At 28.2% G+C, this 27,639-nt stretch overlaps 1 protein-coding gene across 3 annotated transcripts in view; it reads right to left on the bottom strand.

The window, feature by feature from the left end:
• The window catches only part of LOC129921566 (rap guanine nucleotide exchange factor 4), a 216,638-nt gene that overhangs the window by 63,839 nt on the left and 125,160 nt on the right, over positions 1-27,639 (bottom strand). The gene's annotated exons all lie outside the window — the stretch shown is intronic.

Raw genomic sequence — 27,639 nt, 5'->3', positions numbered from 1 at the left:
TCTCTAACGTGCCACAGAGCGTGCATTATTTATTGAATCAATGATTTGTGTCCTAACGATGCACAGTGCGGTATTTTGGTATAAGACCTGGCCAAAAATATTTGGGCACATTTTTCACATCCAAATGACTAAAAAGTTATTTAGAAGGAAAATTTTTCATTTTCTTGGTAGAGTCAAACCCACTTAAGTGCTTACTTCCCGATAAGCCGTGAAAAAAAATTATTAAAAATAAAAAAAAAGAAATATGCACGTACAGTCCTGTGTTATTTCTTTTCTTAAAGCTAGTACTCTATTCTTTATTTTGTTTTTTGACTAAAGTTGTTTCATTAAGTAGTTTTTGAGAAATTAAGTTTTAAAGATGAAATTTAGAAACAATTTTTTTTTTCGTTTTTTAATTTATTCTGTATTAAATTTAGCAATATCATGGACATTTTGCAATCATTATTTTATAACCTGGTAGTTTTAAATCAAGTACTTAAGAATTCATTCTAATAAAAATAACAAATGTAAGAAAAAAATTTAAAAAAAATCTGAAACTTACTTTTTTCCTGGGAAACCCTGTTTTTTTTGTATTTACATTAAAAATTTTTATAACTGAATGCATTATATCTCAAGAAAATTGTGTCAACATTTTAGGACGATTGGAGCCAAATTGACCAAGTTATGAGTGGATTAGATTAGATTCTTCCTTTATTCATTAGATAAATTACAATTTTTTTCTATTAGAAATACGGACATGACAATGCTGCCGTCTGCCGGAAATGACATTTCAGTAAAATAAATAAAATTATTTAAAGAGAAGATGTAACAAAAAGATTTACAATAAATTTGAAATAATAAATTACATAAATAAATATTATACAAAATATTAGACAAAAGCTTATATTAACATAGATTTATGAGGAATAAATTTGTATATAATTTTAAATTTTAAGTATTAAATATTAAATTTTTAATTTTAAAATTTTAATTTTAGTATTTTTTAAATTTTTTTAAATTTTTTAAGTTTTTTTTTTTTTTAATTTAAAAAAATTTTTTTTTTAATTATGAAAGAGCGAGAAACGTTTGAGCAATTTTAATGATTTGCAACATAAAAACTAGTAATTTTAATGATTTTAAAACATAAACAAAATAAAAAGAAGAAAAGAGGCTAAAGGACACTAAAATCACTTTTAAGTAAAAAACAAAATACTTAGAAAATTCACTTTTTTTTTATAAAAATCGCAGAAAAAATCGTGTTTACCCAAATATTGCAAGTTGCAATTGATGGTGTCGCGAACTGGGTTGACCAATTTATAGGATAGATTTCACTTAAAAGATGGGACACAGAAGCACTGTGTATTTTTTCAGTTTTTACTTGCGATATATGTACTATAGGGCAAGTTTAGGATTCGTAAAAAAAATCGAACTCGAGATAACAATTTTACATGACATTACGATGATGGAGAATGCCAAAAAAGTGGGTCCGGCAATTCTGTCTGTCTGTCTGTCTGTCTGTCTGTCTGTCTGTCTGTCCGTCTGTCTCTATCTGGAGCTGCAGCCTAAACGAGTGAATTGATTTTCGTCAAACTTGGTAGTTAGCAGTTTTTGGTGATTCCCTAGAGGGGAAATTGAAATTTTTTTTTTATGACCAAAACTAACGGTACCTGCCATATAACGGAAATAGAAAAGTTAATTTTTTTCAAAAACGGCTCTAACGATTTTGATTAAAATTTTTGTGTGTAATACTACACATAAGGGCCAACTTTTTAAATAAAAAAAATATTTTTTGTACCGTTATTAACGGTACCTGTCATAGAACGGTTTTTTTCGTTTCTGAATATCTCGTACAAAATTAACCCGATTTAAATGAAAATTTTTATACAAAAGTGTGTAAGTAAAGATAATATTAAAATTTTAGAAAATTTTCAAAAAACGCATTTTTGGTTTTTTAAAAAATATTTCAAAATTTTTTTTTGAAAAATCAATTTTTTGAAAACGGATCAATGAAAAATTTTGAAATTTAGTTTTTATGTGTAAATTAATTATTTCTTCAAAATGGCATACCAACTTTTTTTTTGAAAAATGTTAAAAAAATTTTATATATAAAAAATTATTTTTTTAAAAAACGGCTCCTACAATTTTCAAAATTTTTTTTCTAAAAATACCTTTTTATACGAGAAATAAAATGGCATATTTGTTTTTTTTTTTAAGATATTTTAAAACGGAGTTTTATTAATTATAAAAACAGATTTAATTTTTTTATACTACTTATGAAATTTCTTCAAAATATCGAATTTTAAATTTCTTGAATAAAAAGCTTTAACATTATAGTTACTTTAAGCATAAGAGCAAGTACGTGCGACCCCAGTCGTGCAATTTATTTAAGAACAAAATTCCAATGAAAGCAAAACTTATCTTTAAGGATTTTTTTTGGAAAGCTTTAATTGGAATAAAAATAAATTTATCAGTCGATAAGTAAAATTCCCTCTGCTCCTGTCAGGCTTTTTTTGGTGGTCACAGACAGTGAATGTTACTTACATGTAACATGTAACATATTAGTTTAGCTTTTTGTTATTTTGAAACTTTTTGCTATTCATATTTTTTAGTTGTAAAGTTTATGAGACGATAATACTGAAATTTTTTTTAATACCTATTGATATTAATAGTTTGGGTTCGAAAGGGTTAAACAGGCACCATTTAATTTGTATGATATGTAAGTTTTAGTGGCTCTTTATTCGAGACATTCTTCAATAGTAAATGTTGTTTGGACTACTGGTTAAAATTTTCCAAAAAATAAAAACAACGAAAATCTTTTCATACTTCGTTCTTGTTGATTCTCATAAAATAGTGTCAACATTATAAAAAGGACTATAAAAATCCAAACTCATTTTTACTTGCGATATAGGTACTATAGGGCAAGTTTAGGATTCGTAAAAAAAATCGAACTCGAGATAACAATTTTACATGACATTACGATGATGGAGAATGCCAAAAAAGTGGGTCCGGCAATTCTGTCTGTCTGTCTGTCTGTCTGTCTGTCTGTCCGTCTGTCTCTATCTGGAGCTGCAGCCTAAACGAGTGAAGTGATTTTCTTCAAACTTGGTAGTTAGCAGTTTTTGGTGATTCCCTAGAGGGGAAATTGAAATTTTTTTTTTATGACCAAAACTAACGGTACCTGCCATATAACGGAAATAGAAAAGTTAATTTTTTTCAAAAACGGCTCTAACGATTTTGATTAAAATTTTTGTGTGTAATACTACACATAAGGGCCAACTTTTTAAATAAAAAAAATATTTTTTGTACCGTTATTAACGGTACCTGTCATAGAACGGTTTTTTTCGTTTCTGAATATCTCGTACAAAATTAACCCGATTTAAATGAAAATTTTTATACAAAAGTGTGTAAGTAAAGATAATATTAAAATTTTAGAAAAATTTCAAAAAACGCATTTTTGGTTTTTTAAAAAATATTTCAAATTTTTTTTTTGAAAAATCAATTTTTTGAAAACGGATCAATGAAAAATTTTGAAATTTAGTTTTTATGTGTAAATTAATTATTTCTTCAAAATGGCATACCAACTTTTTTTTTGAAAAATGTTAAAAAAATTTTATATATAAAAAATTATTTTTTTAAAAAACGGCTCCTACAATTTTCAAAATTTTTTTTCTAAAAATACCTTTTTATACGAGAAATAAAATGGCATATTTTTTTTTTTTTTTAAGATATTTTAAAACGGAGTTTTATTAATTATAAAAACAGATTTAATTTTTTTATACTACTTATGAAATTTCTTCAAAATATCGAATTTTAAATTTCTTGAATAAAAAGCTTTAACATTATAGTTACTTTAAGCATAAGAGCAAGTACGTGCGACCCCAGTCGTGCAATTTATTTCCAATTCCATTTCAAATTAAAAAAGGTCCTTTGTTTAGTAAATCCAAATGGCAAAACGAATAACATTTTTGATTTCATTGTCAATTGAACTTGCAATATACAAGCAATTAACTTTGTCAATTCCCAATTTTTGGTCCAACTTATTATTCTATGTTTTTCAGGGTCAAGATGAAGTGGTTAATTTAAATTATTATACTGAAAAAAAATCTTATATTGTTTTTGTCATTAAATTATTTTTGCAATGCATGATTAATGTATGAAAAGACTTCAATTTTCAAAAAGAAATATTCATGATATTCATGTCATTTAAAAATATTATGCAATAAAATACACATCTTAATCATTATGCATCTCTTTTATCTACAAAGAAACAAAAATATTGTTTTCTGCCATTATTTATTTGTAAACATACGTTCAAGTTCACAAGAGTCATTAAAAACACTTTCGGAAGTTCAATTATGCCAATTGAAGTGCCACAACTTGGAAACACGTAAATTTAAATTTCATGACACTTTTTATTTTTATACACTCTAGATTGCAATGATTTATGAATATTACTTATTTATTTATATGAGCTTTTTAGTTCTTTGACAATTTTGAGGAACTTTAAATGCATAGAAATAAAGATACAAAAAAAAAAACTTTAGTACGGTTACCATATTGACACAGTTTTGGGTAAATTGTTTTGCTTTTTCTAAAAATTGTATGTGATCATTTTCATCTCAGATAAATGATTGGGTTACACTTCACTACGTCAAGAATTTTTGTTCTGAAAGTACTAAGGTTTGTATAAACTTGTTGTTAAAACAAGATACGTCTGAAAATATAGACATCAATCCAGAGAATTTGAGTGTATCTTACATCACGAAAGGTCAATCTTCTGAAAACAGCTTTTATTATAATTTTTTTTCTGTTGATCATACTTCTGGGAATTTAAATAATAATAATTTACGTCATCCAATGTACGTATAGTGACGGTCACAGATACGCAGAATAATTGTTTAATGTACCAAATTGCCATTTTTATTGCAGTAAAAGTAAAAATCTTATTTCCATGAGATAAATTTAAATTTTTTTCTTGCTAAATTAAAACTTTAAAAAATTTACACACATACTTTGTAAGTTACCGCATACGGAACTATGTTAAAAGTCTACCTCAGCGAGCATTCTTTCTATTCCTTTCTATTAAAAGTTCTAAAATAGTTCACAGTTTTCTTCTCTTCTTCACTTCTTTTTTCATTTCAAATATTTACATGGTTGGTGTGTGTAATCAGCATGAATTACCCACTGCGAGTTAATTAATTAAAAATTCACGAGTTAATTATGTATGTTAGGTAGAGTGATGGGGGGTAGGAGGGAGGTAGGTTTTTTGTGTGAAGTCTCACACAGTGCGCGAGTAAACAGAACTTCTTTAATATGTACGCATTCAACAACTAGGGCAGGTTTACAGTTCTTATTGCAAAAAAAAAAAAAAAATCGGGTGGTATACGGTTTGGATTTTATATACTTGACACAAACACATACTCATATCAAAAGTTTACCAATATGACTCACATGTAGAAGTAATTAAGCAAACTTTTGCTGAATAAAACTCTGAAAAAGAATTTTATTTTAATGGTATCATGACCTTGTTTATGTTTTATTTGTATGCTTTGCAGACTAAGTCATAAATTATTACAGAGTTACTCTCTAGAGAAAGGGACAATAATTAATATAAGTGAATGCTTCGGGGGGTATTACATATTTTATATATCTATGTAAATTATTGTTTTTTTTTCCATGATGGACAGGTTTTAAGTAAATTAATCTACATTATTAATTTGGATGTTTTAATTCAGGTTTTCAATTAAAATAAGAGCCGGAAGGAGATCCTCAAGGCCGAACCCTATAATTTATTCAATGTAGGTTATATTTGTTTCTAAAGCTCTTGACTGATTCCCTTACAAATTTATGACGCCATTAAACTTGATATAAACTATTATAATAGTTTAAACCCAAAATAAACACTCAATACCACTATTTTTTTCTTACGTACTTTGACCTTAGGAACTCGAAAATCACTTTTAAAAAAATTACGATGGATACGTTTTCGAGATATAATTTTTCAAAGTTTTTTTTGTCGTTTTTTTTCCCAGCATACTTAGTATGAATAAATAAACAAAAAACACTGCAATAATTTGTTTGGGTCACTCCAAATGCTTAAGTGCTATGTATCAAAACATTTTAAGAAAATAGATTTTTTAATGGATCATTTTTTTTTACTCTTTTTGTTACTTTTTTTGTTTTTGTCTATAACTTGAAAATGAAGCCGAATTTGAAAATTTTTATTAAGTAATTTTTTAAAGTTAATTAAATTTCCTATCCTTTGTATACTTTTATAAAATTTTAAAAATAAAATATTGTAAAAAACTTAAGAAAAACTATTCAATAAACAGAAAAAAAATGACTTTTTTGATGTTTTTCCTAAAAAGTCTATTTTTATTCATCTACCTACATTTTGTATGAATTATTTTAAGGTGTAAAATTCAAAGTGTGGATTTCTATTATTCTTTTATGCTAAGCCCTTTAAGTTCTGGTACCAAAAAATAATAACTTAAGTTTCACTTTTTTTAGATTAAAAAAAAAACGTTAATTTTATCCAAATCTTTTTTTTCAGTGTTACCTCTGACGCATCATATTGGTTAGAGTACTATGTACTTGTATGTCAGAGCACTGAATGTTTTTTGACTGTTTTTCGCAGCCTTCCGAATATTCAGCTATTCATTTCACTGCAATGCTTGGCTAGTAATACAGTGGTAACCTTTTCGAAACGTGTGTTCGATCTGCTGCCATTTACGTCTTTGTATAATAGATTGAATAGATTCCTGATTCTCTTACGAAGTTCTCCATTGAATATTCTATATACAAATTAATTGGTTTTACTAATTGACCAACGCAATGATTGAAAGTTTATATGAGCTAGTTTAGTTTTTCAATAAAATATAAAATAGTACGTATACACCTCAGTGACCCATCCATAAATAGTTTAAGGAAAAAACGAAATTAAGTACCGAGAGAGTAAAAATATTATTGCATGATATTTGATGATAGGTATGTATTTGCTCAGATATTAACATTCAATGGCTGGTTCATAGACCAAAAAAATCTGTTTTCCTAAACCGATTTTTTAGTCCGGTCAAAATAGACATTCAACCCAGAAATAATTCGCATAGAGCTGAAAATTGGTACAGAGCATTTAAATGTCAAATTAAGTAAAATCTCAAAAGTCCTTAAAAGTCCCATGTGTGCATAAAAAGTTATTCAAGTTTTAATGATATGCTTTAGTAACATTTATCGTTTTAAAATTTACTGCTATCAAAAGAGTGGTATATTTAGAAAATATCGTTTATTTTTTGTCTATTTTCGTCAAATAATCATTAGCCGTGTTTTATTGGTAACTCACTACTTAGCTCAGTACAATTTTGCACGGGAAACAACAACAAATAATTGCTAAGGATAAACAAAAGTTTTGTATTTGTTGGTTTACAGGGAAATGTTTTTTCTTAACTTATACATTGTTATTTATAAACAAATAAAAGTAATCAATTGTTGTTGTTTACAGCATAAAATGTTTACTCAGTAAAATACTGAGTACCAATAAAACACGGCTATTGTTATCAAAACAAATTTTCATATCATGAGTAGATTATGTGTTTTTTTACATATTTCAATTCAGTTTTTATTTCTCAGTTTTTATTTTAAGAAAAGAAATTTTTTTTAATTTGGACAAAAATCAAAAATAACAGTTTTTTTATACTTAACTCTTCTAAAATGCAGTTTTTTAAATATATTTTAAACTAATTTTATAGCCCATGATGTTTTCCATTAAAAATATTAGGATGAAAAGGAAATTTGTTTTCAAAGTTATTTCTTCTAATGAACTGAATGAGACTTCAATGAACTTAATTATGAAGTAAAAAAAATAAGGTCCTTACTATTTAATAATGGTGATACAATTTTTTTTTGTTGTGAAATATAAGCAAAAAAGTGTTTAAAAGGAATATTATTAGGATTTGCAAATACAAAATTAAGAAATAATTATATTTTAATTACAAAAAAGGAATTTTTAGAAAAAAGGTACATACTTGTGAAGCAAGCCGTGAAGTACAACTTTTTTTGTTCACCTCTGAAAGTTTCTGTGAATCATCGTAAAGAAACAAAAAACTGAGAGTTTTGCTTCACGACCTGTGAAGTGGAAAATGTACGGGAATTTCCTTGACACAATGAATCTCCTAGGTATATATTTTTTAGAACAAATGAACTTGAAAATTAAAGAAAAGTCAAACGCAGTGAATGTATTTTTTTGTACAAGCGATGAATTTCAAAAGTTCAAAAAAGGAGGTGTACTCTTGTATTTTGTTTATTAATTTTGTTTGTATGAATAATTTAAAAAAAAATAATTTTTAGTATACTTAAAAGTTAAATTAAAAAAAAAAATAAATAAATCAATCCGTTTTTATTAAAATTTTCAAAAAATGTGTTTTGAAAATTTATCAATTTTTTTTAGAAGTTTTAAACTTGCTCTGCTAACAGCTAGGTCCAAAGATACTTCAGCATAGCTTCTTTTAATTGTTAAATACTCTGAATAATGTCAAAAAATTTCGAATAGTTGATATCCTTTTACGTATTTTAATAAGCCCACGCAAACCCACGTATAACTTCTTGAAGTGAAAAATTAAGGTGAGCAGGCATTTTCATTAAAAGTTTAAAGGATCAATACATTTAATTTTACTAGTAATACAATAGGCAGAATGCTTTTGTTAATTTTGTATTTTGACAAAAACTTTTTGCCGAATTTTTTTGTTGTAAAATTTGTGCTCATCAAAGTTTTTATGTCATTATATCTTTACATTTTGCAAAATTATTATTTCTTCTTAATTTTGGAATTTTGTATCAAGGATTAGAAATTATTCGTTTAAAATTATTTTAATTTGATATATTTCACACGTCTTTAAAGTTTAACATGAAATCTAGCAAAAAGCATATTTCAGCAACCAATTTTATCCCAATCAAGCCATAATGAAACGTAACTCAAAATCAACCTATGCTTATGTATACACAATTTTTGGTTTGTTAATCCTTTTCAAGGATTTATTAGAGTATGAAATTTATATATAAATTCACCACACTTTGTTTTTTGTATATATAAATAGATTTCGACCTATAACTAATTAACTTTTTGCAATTAGCAGCTTATTTTCTAAAGCTTATTTCAATTACATATATATAAAGTATTTTGTATATTATCAAATCGGCTTTAGGCCAAAAAAAAGGATGGACTGATTTGTGCGTATGGTAATTTATATATTTTACAAACATGTGCTTCTGCACAATTTTAATTAACTTTTAATCCTTCATTTATATAACAAAATATTTTGCTAAAATCAAATTGGCTTTAATTAGCTTTTTTTTAAGTCAATTTAAACCTTATTTGATTTATTATCCTTTGATAATTTAATTACAAATATTATTGGTGCAAGAAATAAACTTATTTCAGAAATAATAAAATATTGTTTTAAAAAGCCTTAAAGGCTATTCAACAATAAAGAACAGTCCCAGACGAGTATACGTTGTAACCAATCAAAAATTTCCATTGTTAAAGGTACTCAGTTGCTTTCTAGACCCTGCGGTGAAATCAAATTGGTCTCAATACAAAATCCATTGGTTCACAAGATGATTAAACTCAATAACCCTCTTTAATAACAGCAATCGTTGAATATAATCCCCAAAGTCACCCTCTGTGTTTCATAAAATGATTCCCTCGAACTAACGACGACGAGAAAACGATGACAACGACCTACCGACATCTTGATTCCAATAAATCTCCTATTTTCAACTTTCGTTCACCATACCACAATAACCAATCCGAAACCCGTATCATTTCTATCTTATTTCCGTCAAAGAATTACAGAGGAGAACTATGCGATTTTCGATTGGTTTTTGAGCAGCCACAAAATGACGTTGATAATAATCTTATGCGATACTTTGATACGACAAAGAAGCACAGTTTAATTGATTTCAATATAAACTTTTCAATTAATTTATTGTATCGAATGTCTTTTGATATCGATGATCCGATTAGACATTTTCTCAAATTGCAACGGAAGCATATTCTTAGCATAGCGGATCTTAAAGAAATGACAATGCACTACTGCAGAGCTTTGATTATTGTGAGAGATTGTGGCAAAGACCTTGTCATTTGATATGTCCCTTCATTACATGAATATTTTTACTAGAAGCGGAATAGCGGTGAATGGGATTATATTTTTATTTTCTATTTTATGGAATCTAATCGATATTCGAATCAAGGGATTATTTACATATTTTTGTTGTTGTTGTTGTTTTTTTTGTTAAATAATGGTCTGGGATTTATGTTTGTTAAATGATAGGTAAATGAATTGGCTTTTTAAATAAACATTATTTTCCTTGTTTTGTGGCAGTTTTGCGGTTAATAGTTTTCTCTTTGAGGTAAAGAAGTTTTGAATTCCATTTATTTCCAATCTATTTAATATTGATTTTGATGATTTAATGTTTGCTTCAATAATTTATGGTAATAGCACAGATTAGAGAAAATTGGAATGTTTTTTTTTACTGATAACTGTGATTTTTTATTTATTTGGATTATTTGTACCGAAGCAATGATTAATTTGTTTGAATATTAGAATATTTTGTTTGTTGACTTGCGGGCTTTAATCGTTAGTTGATTACTTAAACAAATACTAAGCAATAGACAAAATGCAAAAACAAAGCTTTATAATTTTGTATAGCTTAAGGCGCTACACTGAGCGAAAAAATAAATTAAGTTGAAACGTCATTGTTTCAAAGATGAACTACTTTGATTTATGTGACTTTAAGTTACGAAACCATCAAAAATTAACCTATTTTCGACGTTGATTTTAAAATGTCCATCTTCAACTCAAAATCATTCCGAATAATAGTTAAATCAATGTGGTTTTCATTGATTTCACGTTGTTTTATGGTGGCTTTTCCCTCAGTGTAACAATTACGTTTTTTGTCAAACAATAAGTTCATTAATTTCTTTAGGTGTCCCAAAAGTCAACGTCAAAACGAAAACGCTAGATAGAATAGGTGGTGACAGTTATCAGAAAAATAATAAAAAAAATCGCAGCCATATATTTTGTGAGTTATGGGCATTCGAAAAAAAAATCGAAAAAATGGTCACCCTGTGACGGTTTTTCATGTGCCGTGACTACAAATCTTAATTTTTCTCATTTTTTTTTTTTGCTTTTGTTACGGAACCTTGAATAACACTGCTTAAAAATGCATTCAAAAATTTTAACTCAGCTGCATTAGTTTTAAAGCAAATATTACTTGTTTGCCCAACTAAGTACTAAAAAATTTTACATAAAAAAATTACCTAATAAAAAAGTCGGATTTCTCAAGAAAAAAATTTTATCTCGGTTATTTATGGAATATTCTCAACAATGTTGTACTATTTTGAAAAGAGATTTGAACACACCAACTTTTAAGGTAACTTGCCGAAACATTGTAGTGCATTTTTTTGCACTACGGTTCATTGAATTAGAGTCATGTAAAATTTTTTAGTACTTAGTTGGGCAAAAAAGTAATATTTGAAAAATTAAGATTTGTAGTCATGGCACATGAAAAACCGTCACAGGGTGACAGTTTTTTTCGATTTTTTTTCGAATGCCCATAACTCACAAAATATATGGCTGCGGTTTTTTTTATTATTTTTCTGATAACTGTCACCACCTTCCCTATCAACCATTTTCGTCTCGACGTTGACTTTTGGGACACCCTGTATAAATAGCGAAGTGCCGAACTGGTATGATAGTTGTCAGTAGAAAAACCTTTATTCAACTAATAAATAACTTCTCAATTATTTATTTTTTTAACTTTGTCAAACACATGACGCCATTAGCCTGTGCATGACCAGCTAATACAAATTTCCTAAGCTGTAAAAATGCATTTATTTTTTTTTTATAAGTGACAGCTTTGATTTTCGCTTAAAATTTTTATCAAACACAAAAAATATGCTTATAATTTTGCAGCCTTCTTTATAATATAAAAATATACATCAGAATTAAAAAAAAATCTTGTTCACACGTGGTATTGTATAGTTAAACCTTAAAAAATGAAATTTCTTGAAAAAAAAAAAAAAAAAAAATCGAAAGAAACTAATTTTTTTTTATTCCCTCACCTTTAAATTCATTTTTTTAAATGACAACCTGTAAAAAATTTTATATTCTATGAAAGGTTATTATTAAGCTTAAAATATTTTCTTCAATCATGTCTGTGCTTCATCTTCATAAAGAGGTAGAATTTTTTGAAGCCAATCAATTTCATTGAAAAAATCAATCTTTTTTTTTCTATCACCTTAAAGTCAAATACACTACTGGAAAAAATTAAGGGATCAAAAAAAAATTCCAAATTTTTGGGCAAATTTCAACAGGCCGTAACTTCGAAAGAAATGGTCGTACAAGAAATCGATAGAGAAGGAAATTGTAGCTCCAAGTGTCTAGTTTTTGGATTAGAACTCTAAAAATTTTTAACCTCCGCGGTTTTTGAGTAATCGTAGAAAAACCAGCAACAAAAAAATTTTCAAAATTTTTTTAGTTTTTTTTTTGGTCTACGGGCGTGGAAAAAATTTTTTTAGCTTAACCACTATAAGGATCGGATACTTTGTTCACTTAGCTTTAATTTGGTTTTTTGAACACCTCGATACGTCCACTTCTCGCCGAGCTATCGGTCTTCAAATGGAAAAAAAATCCTTTGTGTTTGATTATCAATATCTCAGCAACCAATGATCGCACAGAAAGTTAAAGGTGGGTTTCAAGAACTTGAATGAATTCTCCTTAACGGCTAGCCATTGCTTTTCCAAAAAATTTTTTTTTTCTTATTTTCACATGAATTTGAAAATTCAACAAAAAAAGGGCTTTTGGTGGTTTTTTGGAAAATCGAGCGCTAGATCGAAAATATTGAGGAAACCGCTAATGTTAAGTGTGCATTTTACAGTTCAATATGTCCACAAAAACCCTACAAAAAATCAAATTAATCCAGCCAGCCGTTGTTTTGTTTCACTCGATCGAGTTTTTGAAAAAATTAAAGGATCACGTTTTTTGCTCTGAAAAGCTCAATTTTCTTTTCTCATTTTGTAATGAGAAAAAAAATTGTTTTTCCTAGCTTTTTCCACATTTTTGCTCCAGAAAAAGCTTAAATTAAAAACAAAACAAAATTCAAAAAAATTTAAATTTAAATTTAATTTCCACGCCCGTAGACCAAAAAACAAACTAAAAAAATTTTGAAAATTTTTTTGTTGCTGGTTTTTCTACGATTACTCAAAAACCGCGGAGGTTAAAAATTTTTAAAGTTCTAATCCAAAAACTAGACACTTGGAACTACAATTTCCTTCTCTATCGATTTCTTGTACGACCATTTCTTTCGAAGTTACGGCCTGTTGAAATTTGCCCAAAAATTTGGAATTTTTGTTTGATCCCTTAATTTTTTCCAGTAGTGTATTTTATATAACAACCTATAATAAATTTTATATCATCTGCAAGCTTTTTATTTAAACTTTGATATGGTATTTCAATCATATTTGTACTACATCTAGAAAAAAGTTACAATTTTTTAAAGCAAACCATGTCAAAATTTCAAACTGAGATTACGGTACCTCCTCTACACTTGTGGTGGCTAGTCATCGGCTTTAAGATTGTGTATAACTTGTATAGCTTGTGCCGTTAAATTAATTTTGTATGTGCTCTAGATCAAAAGATATGTGTTTAGAAAAAGAAAATCTCTTCACAGTTCTCTCAGGATTATGAAAATGAAATTAATTGAAATATACAAATATAGTCCAGTCCTGTTTATAACCTATCTACAGTATAAATTTCATTAATTTATCTATTAACACAAAAAATATATAATCAATTAATTTTTACTGTCGCTTTTTCGTTTCATCTTGTTTCAAATCACTACGATACTAAAGAAGTTTTCACTTCACTATGGGTTAACTCTCTGTCACACAGTGGTGCTTTTCATAAATTTTTGCCGCAAAAACCTATTTGCATGGGAATTTCTGGACGAAAATGACTCACACACTACAAATTGTAAAAAAAAACAATGACCACTGTCTTTACAACTTCTTCAACTTGAATAAGCTGTTTTGTATTTCCCCAATTTCCTAAACCAAATGCTTACAGTTTAAATCCCTTCAAAAATTTTCTAGTCAATTACTACAAAACACTTTTGGTATGTTAGAAGAAAACTTGTGTGTTTTCCAAACTCATACAATATACCACAAAAGTTTGCATTTTGATTTTCACTCACAACTATATGCTAAATAACCCCGATACAAGTTGTAGGTAAGTTACAATTTTCACACAAAACAAAATAAATTCTAGAAGACTAACTTTTCGACGAGCCGTTAGATAGCTATACGAATATCTATACAACAAAATTGGAATTGTCGAATGCATATAGAAAAAGTTTCAGATGTTGTAAAACTTTCAAAACAGAAGAACATCTCCAACCCTTACTTTTTTCTAATACTAAACTAACAACATACCTTCATGTTTTGTCGAATTGATTTTTCCACATTATACCACCCTCTTCGACGTCGTGGTAACATTTTCTCCAATATTATTATGCAGTATTTGAAAAAAAAAAATCACAAAAAAACTGAAAAACTTTAAAACGTATTTTTTTTTTTTTTTTGTAATTGAAAAAATTAATCAACCGTAATTGTGGTAAGTATGATTAAAAAACTTTTTCTTCACCGTTTCATCGATTGCTCTAGTAAAGAACTCGTGTTAAACAGAAAATTAAACGAAATTCAAATGGAATTGAAATACAAAAAAAAAAAAAAAATAGAAAAAAAATAAAGGTAAACTTTTTCCTCGGTTTCAATTTGGCACAAGTTTGCTTTCATATTCAGAAGCAAAATCACAATCACTCACACTTAACATTGATTGAGATGCTTATTTTGACAAACGAATCAATTTGGCTGTCAAAATATTAACAAAAACTCGTAATCACTCAAAGATTCAATCTGCACGGAAGCTAGAAAACTTAAGAAATCTTATTAGCGGCGAATTTATCCGATGGATGGCTTTCATCTAAAAAAAAAAAATAAAACGACAACTTCAGACGATTCGATTTTTTTTACTGCAGGCCCGTTCGAAAGGTAAAAGCGATCTAACCGTCTAATGTTTACAATCGGCAAACGCGGTAAAAAAATTCAAGACAAAACAAAATCACAAAAAAAAAAATAAGGTAAAACAATAAAAGATACTTCGCCGTCAGAGAGAATCAAAGCAAAAGATACATTCGCTCCTCTTTGGCTCTTAGTGTTTGGCTTTGCTGCTGTGCGATGGTGGAACAGCAGCAGCTTGTGGCGGTGGTGCATCAATATCAACACCGCACCTTCACTTTGTTAGATGGGGCTTTGGGAGTTCCCTAGAGGGGGACTCTGATGCTCCACTGAGTTGCCACCTAATCTTCTCTTAGGTCGTCATTGTCGCGTTGTCGACACCACTGCACCGCTTCGGAAGCTGAAAATTCCACATTCATACAAAAGTTTGTTGCTTCGTGAGCCATCAAGCTTGATGGTGACACTTCTGCCGACATAAATGATTATGGGGCTTTTGTTGCTAACCGGGAGGGCTGAAGAGGGGGGGAATTTGAGTTGTGTTTTTTTCAGTGTTACCATGGCTTTAGCATGTTTTATTGTTACAGTTGCATATCATAGTGCAATGGACTGTAGGTCTTGGTCTGGCGAGGCGATGTGTATGGCAGCATGGCGAAGCGTAGATCCGTTTTGGGGTGTGTAGTATAGCTTCATTCAATTGTTGATACTTGCTGTGTATATAAAGTATCGGACAAGAAGATACTTTTATGTTTGCGCTTTTATGCTCTTTACACATGACAGACTAACAAGAAAAACAGTGAGTTTAAACAATATGCGAAATGCGTTTGTAGATGGTTTTTAGAAACGTATTATAGAAGAGCTATACAAGGTAAGTGCGTTTGATTTGTCGCTGTCTTTCGAACGGAAAACCACAAAATCCGTTCTGCTGTCTTATACATTCGGATCAGGGTTGATACTATATTTTGGTCATTGGCATTACTAAGTCGGTTTTGGTTATGGGGTGATGGTTTTGATAAAGAGGTTGGAAGGTATTAAATGTTAAAAAAACCTAAGGTTTCTCTTTTATTTGTGCAAGGGCATGGTTTGATGGTTATGTCTTGACCATGAATGCATTACGAAAACAATGGGTATCAAGGACCTAAGGTTTTTTGTTTTTTTGTTCGAATAAAGTTGGAAATGCATATCCATCAGGTAAAAAAAAGTGGTTGTCTGTAAAGTCGGTGTACGGACGATAATTTTACGTGATAAAGTCATAAGAAAACAGGCTGTGTGCTTTTGTTTACAAAAAAAAATCATTTCCTTCACCCAAAAATCCATTTTTTTATATAACAACCTATAATAAATTTTATACCATCTGAAAGCCTATAAAGAATTTTTTGAACCCATTCAATTTTCATCAAAAAAAGCAGAAATATCAATCTTTTTTATCTTCTCACGCCATTAAATTAATTTATTTCTATTACAATCTATATTGAATTTTATATCATGTGAAAGCTTATTATTTCACCTTTCATATGACACTTCAATCATATTTCTACGATGTCTACAAAAAAAGTTAGAATTTTTAAAGCCAACCATGTCGAAATTTCAAACTGAGAATACGTTACTTCCCACACTGGTGGCTGGTCATGGGCAACAGATCTTCACAGGTGTTTTGAGGTATTTCTGAAGTTTTTTAATTTAACATATTGTAGCTTGTAGTAAATATACCGTTATGTGTGATATATCAAATCAAAGGCAATATTATCAGAATGCTCAATAAAGTTTATTTTACCGTTATCTCAAAACTGTGACTACAAAATTGATTCAAATTTTGCACAAAATAGTCCTGCCTATTATCTATCTACAGTATACATTTCATTTATTTTTCTGTTCAAGAATTAAAGATAAAATTAAAAAAAAAGGTTAAAAACGGTCAAAAACTTGGGACAAGTGTTAAAATACCAATTTTTTGCGAATGTATGCGGACTGTATAGAATATAAGTTCAATATGTTTGAGATTTTTTCAACTTAACAAAAAATTTATAAAAATAAAAACCCACACAAAGATACCCCAAAAAAAGTAGGTGTTTTTCACAAATTCGTATTTCGAAACGCAGAGACTTAAAAAAAATTCGTATCAAATCCTTAACTTTGTTTTTATTATCTTTTTAATGACGCCTTGCAAATTGTCAAAAAAAATACCATTCTACCAATAATCGCTTCTTTTTCAAAGGTCTACTTCATGTTTTAGTTTTAAGAAACCATTTATAACTTGGTTTTGAAATTTTTTTTCGAATTTTTTCAATGCTGCTGTCAGTCTTACAATAAATTTATACATAATTATATCGATTTAAAAAAAACTCATTTTTCTTCAATTTCACGTTTAGAAAATAGACACTTTTTTTCAATTTTGTTTTACCCCTATTTACCCTATTAAATAGCGGATTTTTTTTGTTAAATCCTTCGAATATAATCAACTTTAGGTTATTATCTTTCAAATAAGCTGTAGAAATTTTTTTTCTCTAATAGTTTATTTTTAATTTTGAATCGAAATTTTTGCCGCACTGCTAAAATTTTCAAATGGAACGGGAGAAAATGGCGTCACTTTTTCGTGGATGCTGCCATGGTTCATCGATTTATAAGACGTTATCACGTCATAATTTAATTTTTCTGAGGAAGTTTTGAGGAGTTAAGATGGGCAGGAACAGAACAGAACATTTAATTTAAATCATTTAATACAATAATTGCTTTTTTCCTATATTTACTATAAAAATGTTAAAAGCATTTTACATTTTCAACAGAAATTAGTTGATTTAATGTTTTATACTTTAAAAAATGGTTAACAGCTTCTATTTTACCAGTAAAGCCTTTACACTTGAAATAGGTAATTCATTTTAATTACAAAAAATAAAAGTGAAAACATGTTGAACTATTGATTTTTTTTTCTTTTTTAACAAAATGTCTTTTTTGTCAATTGAATAATTAATTCCATTTCATTTTCAATCAAAATTTTCTCACGCAAACTGGTTCACAAATTCACAAATCACGAATCTATTTATCAACTCTTTGAAAGAGAATACCTACTGATTTATCAATTTGACTAATTGATTAAGATATAATATACACTCTTTTCTATTAGAAACATTTCATAAAACGTTTCTATTTATTATTATAATTTGGAGAACAATCATTAAAGACAAACACAAAGTTTGTGAGTATGTATTTAATAGTAAATACACGAAATGAGAACGGATTGCATGTCTAATGTTAATTTATTTACATTTTTGGACCAATGAGAGTGATAAGTTGATAAAATTTTACGTTCATTCATTAATTTGTGATTTATTAATTAGTTAGATGGAAGGTATTTTTTATTTATTTCCATTCTGTATAGTTATTTTTTTTTTTTTTTTTAAGAAAATGAAAGTGAGGGTATTAATAAACATTCAAGAGTTCTGAATGGATTTTTATATTATTAAGAAGTAAAAACAGAACTTTTGTAAAATAAAATTAATTTAGGGTCACTATGGTGTATACGTGCTATATTTTTTTTAAACATTAAAAAATGTTTGCCTTTTATGTAGGCAATATACATAAAATTAAGTGTTTATTATGATTTGTACATTTTTATAAATGTAAGTTAGAATTTCAAAAAATTATAGTTACCGTTGCCGTAGCTTTTAAGATTGAAGGAATTGCATAAGTAAAAAAAAAAATATAAATCGAAGTAGTCCATTAGATTTCTTTTATAAAAAGGATAATTTAGAAAAAAAATTTAAAATCGTTGGACCAGTTTTTTTTTTATGATTTTTTTTTATATACAAATTATGTTTAAATATTTTTCAAAAAAAAAAAAATATAAACGAACTTAAAAAAAATTCATTAAACCGTTTTCAAAAAATTAATTTTTCAAAAAAATTTTGCTGAGCTAAAAAAAAAAATCCAAATATGTCTTTTGTTGAAAATTTTATAAAAACTCATGTGTTTGTAAAATCACACACAAAAATTTGCTAAAGCGATTTAGTCTCTAGCTGGACATACAGACACACAGATAGACAGACAGAATTGTGGAACCCACAATTTTTTTTTATTCTCTACACAAAAAAAAAAACAATATCAATTTTACATTTTTTAAATATCAGCAAAAAATGCTCTATAAAATGTGTTTTATGATAAATGTGTTTTTATAATTAAAATATTAACTTCTATAAAATATTAAAACAATATTTTTATTATCAGGAAGATATTTAAATATCACATTTTTGAATTTTTTTTTGATATTTTATTAACAATTTTTCATATCAAATTATTGAAAAATATTAAATAAAAAAATCTTAATGTGCACTATTTTGAAGGCGCTTTGTGTTTTTTTCGAAGTAAAATGTATCATTTACTGAGAAAATTTTATCGGCAATAAGATTTTGCTTCACATAGATCGAGATCGATTTTACACCGGCACACAAAAAGTGGAGTGTACAATTAACCAGATCCACTTAGATATTTCGATGCGTTGCATCCGTATATCCGAGATAAATTTGGCACCATCACAAAAAAAATTGCAATTAATCATTTTTTGCGTTATTTTGCACTTTACTCAAAACCAGGAACTGATGGGACCAAAAGTACCTAATTCGTTGTACACACCACTTCATTTTTTATGTGTGTCGATGTTATATTATCTACAAATACAGCAAAGGGACTTTTTTTAGATTAAAATTAATGAAGGGTCACTATGGTGTATGCCTACTATTTTTTGTCCATTGCCCCAAATCTTTGTTTTTTATGTAAAATAAACAGTGAACTACTTCTTATTAAAAACAAATATAAATAAAGGTTCTATTTTACACTCAATTTTTGTATGTGTTATTTAATGGAACAAAATTGTGTACGTTAATATTTACCCTAGCCCTCTGCATGCTTAAAAAATGTAGTTTTTTTAACTTTAAATTAAATGGGGGAAATTAAGTTAAACATAGATTTTCTTTTTAAGAAAAAAAAAAAAAAACGAAAAAAGTTACACTCGACTTTAATTTGTTTCCTCGGTTTTATAATTTTTATATTTTTGATAAAATCCGAAAATTTAAATTTTCAAAATTTTATATTAAATTTATATGTAAATGGCATAAGTGCTTTAGCATAAACAAAATTTCTTGAACTGTTGACTACCTAATTAGTTTAGGAGAAAATCAGATAAAAAAAAAAAAACGGTTCATAAGAAGATAGCAACTGTATTAAAACTTACATACATATGAATTTTTTTTAACAAAATCGTTAGAGCCGTTTTCGAGGAAATTAAACTTTTCCAAAAATCCCTCTGGAGAGTCGCAAAAAAATGCTACATACCAAGTTTGATGTTAATCAGTCCATCCGTTTAGGCTGTACTTTCATATACAGACTGACAGACAGACGGACTTCTGGGACCCACTTTTTTCGCATTCTCTATCATCGCAATGTCATGTCTGATTGTTATCTCAACTTTTTTTTTACGAATGCATAACTTGATACACATAGGTATACATATAAAAATTACAATATCGCAAGTAAAAATACTTATATGCAAAAATTTTATTAAACCAAGCTTAAGTATTTTTTTTTAATATCCATTTAGATGCCAAATATAGGTCGGTTTAGCCTATTGTTAAATACCATACTAAAGGAAATTTTAACTATTTTTAAAACGTGGATGCATCAAACGGAATTAATTACACATCATTGAATGATTTCATTAAATTATGCTATACCTAGCGAAAGTGAGTATATGTAGGTTAGTACCTACAACACGTCATTTACGTGTTATAATAATAATGCTTCCAGGGCAAATCAACTCTTACATAATTCGTAACAGCATACGGTAGTGAAAAATAGGTAATTAACAAGCAATTATCCATTACGTTTTGTTGATTGTTAATTTTTCCACTTCAACACTTCTTCGCAGTATACTCCAGTGAATGAGAGAATTAAAAATTCATTTTGCCTTTTTGGATACACCATCAGACAACAAAACTCAATAAAATTTATAAATATTCAAGTGAATATATAGGTACTCACAATGTTGCATTGTTTAATTTATTATGTTTTGTTTTTGTTAACAAAAACACTTTATTCATACAAAATATACACACTGCAACTCTGTTGAACTGTATTGATAATAATAATTTATTCAAATATGCTTTTTGTTTAACATCAACTTTGGGCATTTCATAATTTGTATTTCTATGCAAAATAAAACAATTGTATGCGTAAATATTGTTCTGGGAAATGACAAATGAACATCCAAGGTATATCAAATAATATAAAAACAAAATATTAAAATTAAATACTGAAAATGGAATATGTTCGGATGCTTAGAGAAATTTATGGAAAAATGAATTTGGTCTGCAATATTATTTACTAGAAGGCAAGAAAGTACCTAGGACTATTTACACAATACACAAACACATACATATGTACATGCCTACAACTTAAAATATAATTGAATAAAAACATATTTTTCAAATATTTTTTTTTTTTAATTTGTTATGCTGTTCTAAAGAAATTTTTAGTAAACACATAAAAACAAAATTAAAAAAAAAATAAAATGCACGACTGGGGCCGCACGTACTTGCTCTTATGATAAAAGTAGCTTTTATGTCAAAGATTTAAAAAAAAAATATTTTGAATTAGTTAAAATTTGATTTTTTTAAGGAATTTCATAAGAAATGCAAAAATACGAAATTATTTTTTTTTTAGTTTTTCTTACGCCATATTTTTGTTAGGTACTCGTGTTTTTTTGACAAAAACAAAAAACGCAATTAGCTACATATATTAAAATCACTTAAAGCATTATGTATGTCAAATTTAGTCTAGAAAATTGTAATAACTCATTAACGGTGTACGGGAAGAGCCGACATCAAAGATTAAAAAAATGTAAAGTCATATTTCCATTATCCGTATTTTTTGAGAAAAACTAAAAATGCAGTTACGTTAGATTTACGTATAACATTACTTGTGTAAAATTTAATCGAAATCGTTAGAGTCATTTACGAGAAAATTGCAATAACTCCATTAAGATGTACGGGAAGAGCCGACATCCGCGATTTAAAAAAGAGTTAATGTCATATTTTCACTATCCGCATTTTTTGAGAAAAACTAAAAACGCAGTTATGTTAGAACTGCAAACAGCATTACGTATGTTAAATTTAATCAAAATCGTTAGAGCCGTTTTCGAGAAAGTTGCAATAACTCCAAAACTTTGTATGGGAGGTATACGTTTAAAGCGAGATATTAAAAAACAAAAAAAAACCAACCTTGGAAATTACAAAAAAATCATCTGTACCAAATTTCAAGAAAATCCCTCAACCCGTTTAGGCTGCAGCTTCATGTACAGCTTTTTTTGACGACGCACCGACGCACCGACGCACCGACGCACAGACCGACGGACGTCATGACGAAAACCACTTTTTCGGACTTCTCCATCATCGTAATGTTAGTTTTGATTAAAACCTCGAATTTTTTTTTTTACACGAAACCAATACTTGCCCTATTGAGCAAGTAATAAGGACCCATTTAAAAAAATAAGTGATTTTTCAAAAAAAGAAATAAATATTGCAAAAGGTACGGTACATATTTTAAAATAAAATGCACGACCGGACCGCAGGTACTTGCTCTTAGAATTCAAATTACTTAAATCTTTTTTTACTCTTTTATACAAATTTGGCAAATGTAAATGAATGTAAAAAAACATAAAATTCGTTCTTCAAATGAAAAAAAAAAAAAAATAAATTGCACGACTGGGATCGCACGTACTTGCTCTTATGGTAAAAGAAAAAAAATTTCGAAAATCGTTGGAGCCGTTTTTTAAAAAAAATATTTTTTATATATACAAATTTTTTAACTTTTTTTCAAAAAAAAAAAGTTGGTATGCCATTTTGAAGAAATAATTAATTTACACATAAAAACTAAATTTCAAAATTTTTCATTGATCCGTTTTCAAAAAATTGATTTTCAAAAAAAAAAATTTGAAATGTTTTTTAAAAATCCAAAAATGCGTTTTTTGAAAATTTTCTAAAATTTTAATATTACCTTTACTTAAACACTTTTGTGTAAAAAATTTTATTTAAATCGGGTTAATGTTGTACGAGATATTCAGAAACGAAAAAAACCGTTCTATGACAGTTACCGTTAATAACGGTACAAAAAATATTTTTTTTATTTCAAAAGTTGGCTCTAATGTGTAGTACTACACAAAAAAATTTTAATCAAAATCGTTAGAGCTGTTTTTGAAAAAAATTAACTTTTCTATTTCCGTTATATAGCAGGTACCGTTAAGTTTTGGTCATAAAAAATAATTTCAATTTCCCCTCCAGTGAATCACCAAAAACTGTTAACTACCAAGTTTGAAGAAAATCACTTCACTCGTTTAGGCTGCAGCTCCAGATAGTGACAGACAGACAGAATTGCCGGACCCACTTTTTTGACATTCTCCATTATCGTAATGTCATGACTGATTGTTATCTCCAGTTTGATTTTTTTACGAATCCGAAACTTGCCCTATAGTACATATATATCGCAAGTAAAAACTAAATTGTGCTGCCAAAAAATAATGAAGTATAATTTCATTAATAAAACAAAAAATTTCGTTTTTTTTTAAATAATTTTTTGAAATAAAAAAGTTTTTAAAATAAACTTCGTATGCAAAACTTTTTCATAACAATTTTAAATGAACAACTAAAACAAATTCGAAAACTTGATTTTTCAAAAAAAAAAAAATCAAATTTTTTTTTCTATCCCAAAACTATTTTTTCAAAATTTTCTAAATTTTAAAAATTTATTTTTGATTCATATAAAAACTATATAAGTGCTTTTGTTTAAAATATTTAATTGAAATTTATCAAATCGTTTGGGAGAAAATCAGATTTTAAAAAAATGGTTCTATTTTAATTAAAAATATACTTTTTCTAAAAACTAGTAATCGGTCCTAAAAAAAATTAATTCCAAAAACACCTCTGTACAGGATTCAAAAAATGGTACGTACCAAGTTTGAAGTGGATCGGCTCATTCGTTTAAGCTATAGCGGTTTTTATATTAACCCAATGCGGCAATTAATTGGCCAAAAAAATTTTCAAATTGACCAAGGATTTAAGAAATAGATGGTTTGTCATGCTAACTTTATACGATATGAGGCCAAAAACAGTTTTTAATTTTTTTTGAAAAAACCAAAAGCGCGGCAATTTTTTTGAGTTTGCAGTTTTTATATTAACCCAATGCGGCAATTAATTGGCCAAAAAAATTTTCAAATTGACCAAGGATTTAAGAAATAGATGGTTTGTCATGCTAACTTTATACGATATGAGGCCAAAAACAGTTTTTAATTTTTTTTGAAAAAACCAAAAGCGCGGCAATTTTTTTGAGTTTGCAGTTTTTATATTAACCCAATGCGGCAATTAATTGGCCAAAAAAAATTAAAAATTGACCAAGGATTTAAGAAATACAGGGTGTGTCATGCTAACTTTATATGGAATAGGGTTAACAAAAAATACATTTTATTTTTTTTTGAGAAAACCAAAAGAGATATATTATTTTCGATTTCACGGCATAATTACGGCAATTAAACTTTAAATAATTAGCGAAAAAAAAATTTAAATTGATCAAAAATTAAAATTTGTCATGCTAACTTTATATAAAGTTAGCATGACAAACTTGGTTTACCGATTCTGACCAAACTAAGCGCGCGGCAATTTTTTTGACTTCACGGCATAAACACGGCAATTATGCGGCAATTACTGAGCCAAAAAAAAATTAACTTTTCAAAAGTTGTCATGCTAAGTTTATACGGGTTCCTTATACAGTCCGACAGACATCCTGACGGACTGACAGACAGACGAACTTTCGAGACCCACCTTTTTCGCATTCTCTTATTCATTCGTAATGTCATGTTTGATTTTTATCTCAACTTTTTTTTCGTACGAATGCATAACTTGATATAGTAGGTAGGTACCTTTATCGCAAGTAAGAATCCAATACTGAAAGTTTTGAAAATTTGTACAAATTTTTACGTTGCTGTTACTCATGCGCTTTTGAATAAAAGTTTTAATTTAAATCGTTTAATTCATTTAGGAGAAAATCAAAAATCAATGAGAAAACGGTTCAATAACAGGCATCTATGGTAACCCAACTAATGTTTCAAAAGTTGGACCTCATTTGCTCGTTTTTTTTTAATAAAAGTTAAAGCCGTTTTTGGAAAATTTCTGATTAGGTATATAGCAGGTACCTACCTTTAATATTGGTCTTAAGAATAAAATTTCTCACCCAAAGAATATCACAAAACTCTTAACTTCCAAACTTGAAGAAAATTGCTTCAAGAGTTTAGGTTATAGTTCCACCAAAAATAATTGCAACTAATTGATTTCAATCAGCATTTCACTAAAACTTAATTTAAATCAATTTTCATTTAGTTTTTTCTGCCTAACTATTAAAAACACAAAACCCAACTACCAATTGTTAGTTAATCCACCCTTTAAACTAGCATAATTTAATACAGATGGTTTTTTTTTTTTGTCCAATGTACTACCATTATTTCCACCCGCAATGGGGATTAAATGGCCATCACCCGCACAGTCACCAATTTACTACCATATTCACGATAACACCCCGCCATGATACATTGACAATCGTTTTATTGACTTTTATTCACATTAATTGACATCTAATGGCAGCATTCAATTTCCAATTAAAGGTTGCTAATACAATAGAATGCTTAGAATTAATGTCACACCAATAAACGCTCCAAAAATTTGGCCATAATTTAATTTGTTTTATCTATTTTGCAACAGCTCGAGCGGGTATTGTGCGAGGATGAGGTGTATTTGTTTTTTTTTTTGTTATAGTACCAAGTTCAATAAAACCATATCGACGTTTTGTACTGTTTTATTGAGAGTCGGTGAGATAACAGTGAACAGTGGGTTAGATTTTGGAAATAAAACCAAAATCGTTTTTACAACAGAAAACCTTGTGATGAAAATTATAAAAATTATATCGACATGAAGTTTAGTTCTCAGGACAGAAACATTATTAGTTTTGAACTTTTATCAGTTCTTGGTACATTTTGATTTACGATATTCAACACTTAGTTCCACTGTACTGCGGAGGCGACTGACGCATAGTTTAATGTTGTAGATACGTGTTAGAAAACACAATTTCGCATTCAAAGAAGCGCGAAATGTGAACTGTTTTCGAACACTGCACAGAGAAAAATATGACCCGCTAAAAACTAACAGATTGCCATATTGTTTTACCGTCCATACATTTCATAAGGAAATCTTATTAAAATCAACGATTAATAAGGTTTTTTTAAGGAGATTTCTTATTATTTTTATAGAGAAAATCTTATTAAAATTTGACTGAAAAGTTGATTTTTGTTTTGCAACTTAGCACTAGAACAAAAATCGCGATCAATATTTTCATGGCAGGTTGGTTCAGGTGGTAAGGTGGGCGACTAATGATTTGAAGTCTCCAGTTCGATTCCCAGCCTGGTCATCGTTTTTTTTATTTTTTTTACAGATTTTAAAACAATAAGGAAAACCCGATTGTTTTAATAAGGTTTCCTTCTTGGATGAAAACCATAGAGAAATCTTATTGTTTTTGTTCTATTTTATGTGGTCTATTTTTCTCTGTGTGCTTTTTTTTTTTTTTTTTGTAGGTACCTAATTAGCTTAATTATATAGGGAACACTCTTTAACTCAATGGTTTGTGCTAGTTGGTTGTGTTTTGTGTATTTCATTCGTTTTGAACTGAGAACATACTCAACAACACATACATCGTTTGTTATTTAGACGTCGATGAATAAGGAAGTGATGTGTCTTGATGTCGATAATGGTGCAATGTTAAGCAAAAGTTTTTGCGTGTAGACTATACATAGCTGTTATGTTAGGTATCAGATTTTTGATATTACTCTATGCTGCACGAACATTGTTTTGGCGTTGATGTCTATGCAGTTTGGTTGTTGTTGTTGTTGTTGCTTTGAAATAGATTTTCCAACAACTGATAATGTAGGTACATGTGAATTTAAAAGAGCATGAAGAGGATGGGCCATCATGCCTAATTAAGCTTTGCGCGAGAAAACTTAACTAAATTTTTATTAATGGATTTTTAATAACTGGGAAAAATTGATGTGAGAAATTTTTTTCTTAAGTGTTGCACGAAAGGAATTTATTTTTATTCTTTTTAAGAATGGGGGTTTCGACCTACAGTTAGATTAATAACTAACTATTCTGGTATTTTTATGTAATGGAAAAGATTGTTGCTAATAGTTTTTTGTGGGATTTTAAGTAATGGAGTATTTTTTAGGGACCTAAGTAGAACAAAAACTTAGATGCAATACGAACATTTTGTAGTCTTAGTGCTCTAATTTAAGAGAGAGCGAAGATTATTCAACGTCTTAAGTTCAACGGATAAATAATACATAAATTCTGTTGTAAACTATAAAAAAAATCTAATTTAGAGAATTCATACGTAGTACAGGTAAAATAGTACCTACATAAAATCAACAAATAAGAAAAAATTGTTACACTCATGAAACTTGGCAAAAAGAAACTAATAATTCATTTTATTTTTAGTTTTGATGACAATTTAAA

The sequence above is a fragment of the Episyrphus balteatus genome, chromosome 1 (assembly GCF_945859705.1).
Source record: "Episyrphus balteatus chromosome 1, idEpiBalt1.1, whole genome shotgun sequence".
Classification (NCBI taxonomy): Eukaryota; Metazoa; Arthropoda; class Insecta; order Diptera; family Syrphidae; genus Episyrphus; species Episyrphus balteatus.
Note: the sequence above shows the minus strand (reverse complement) of the source record. Positions and strands in the feature narration are given on the sequence as shown.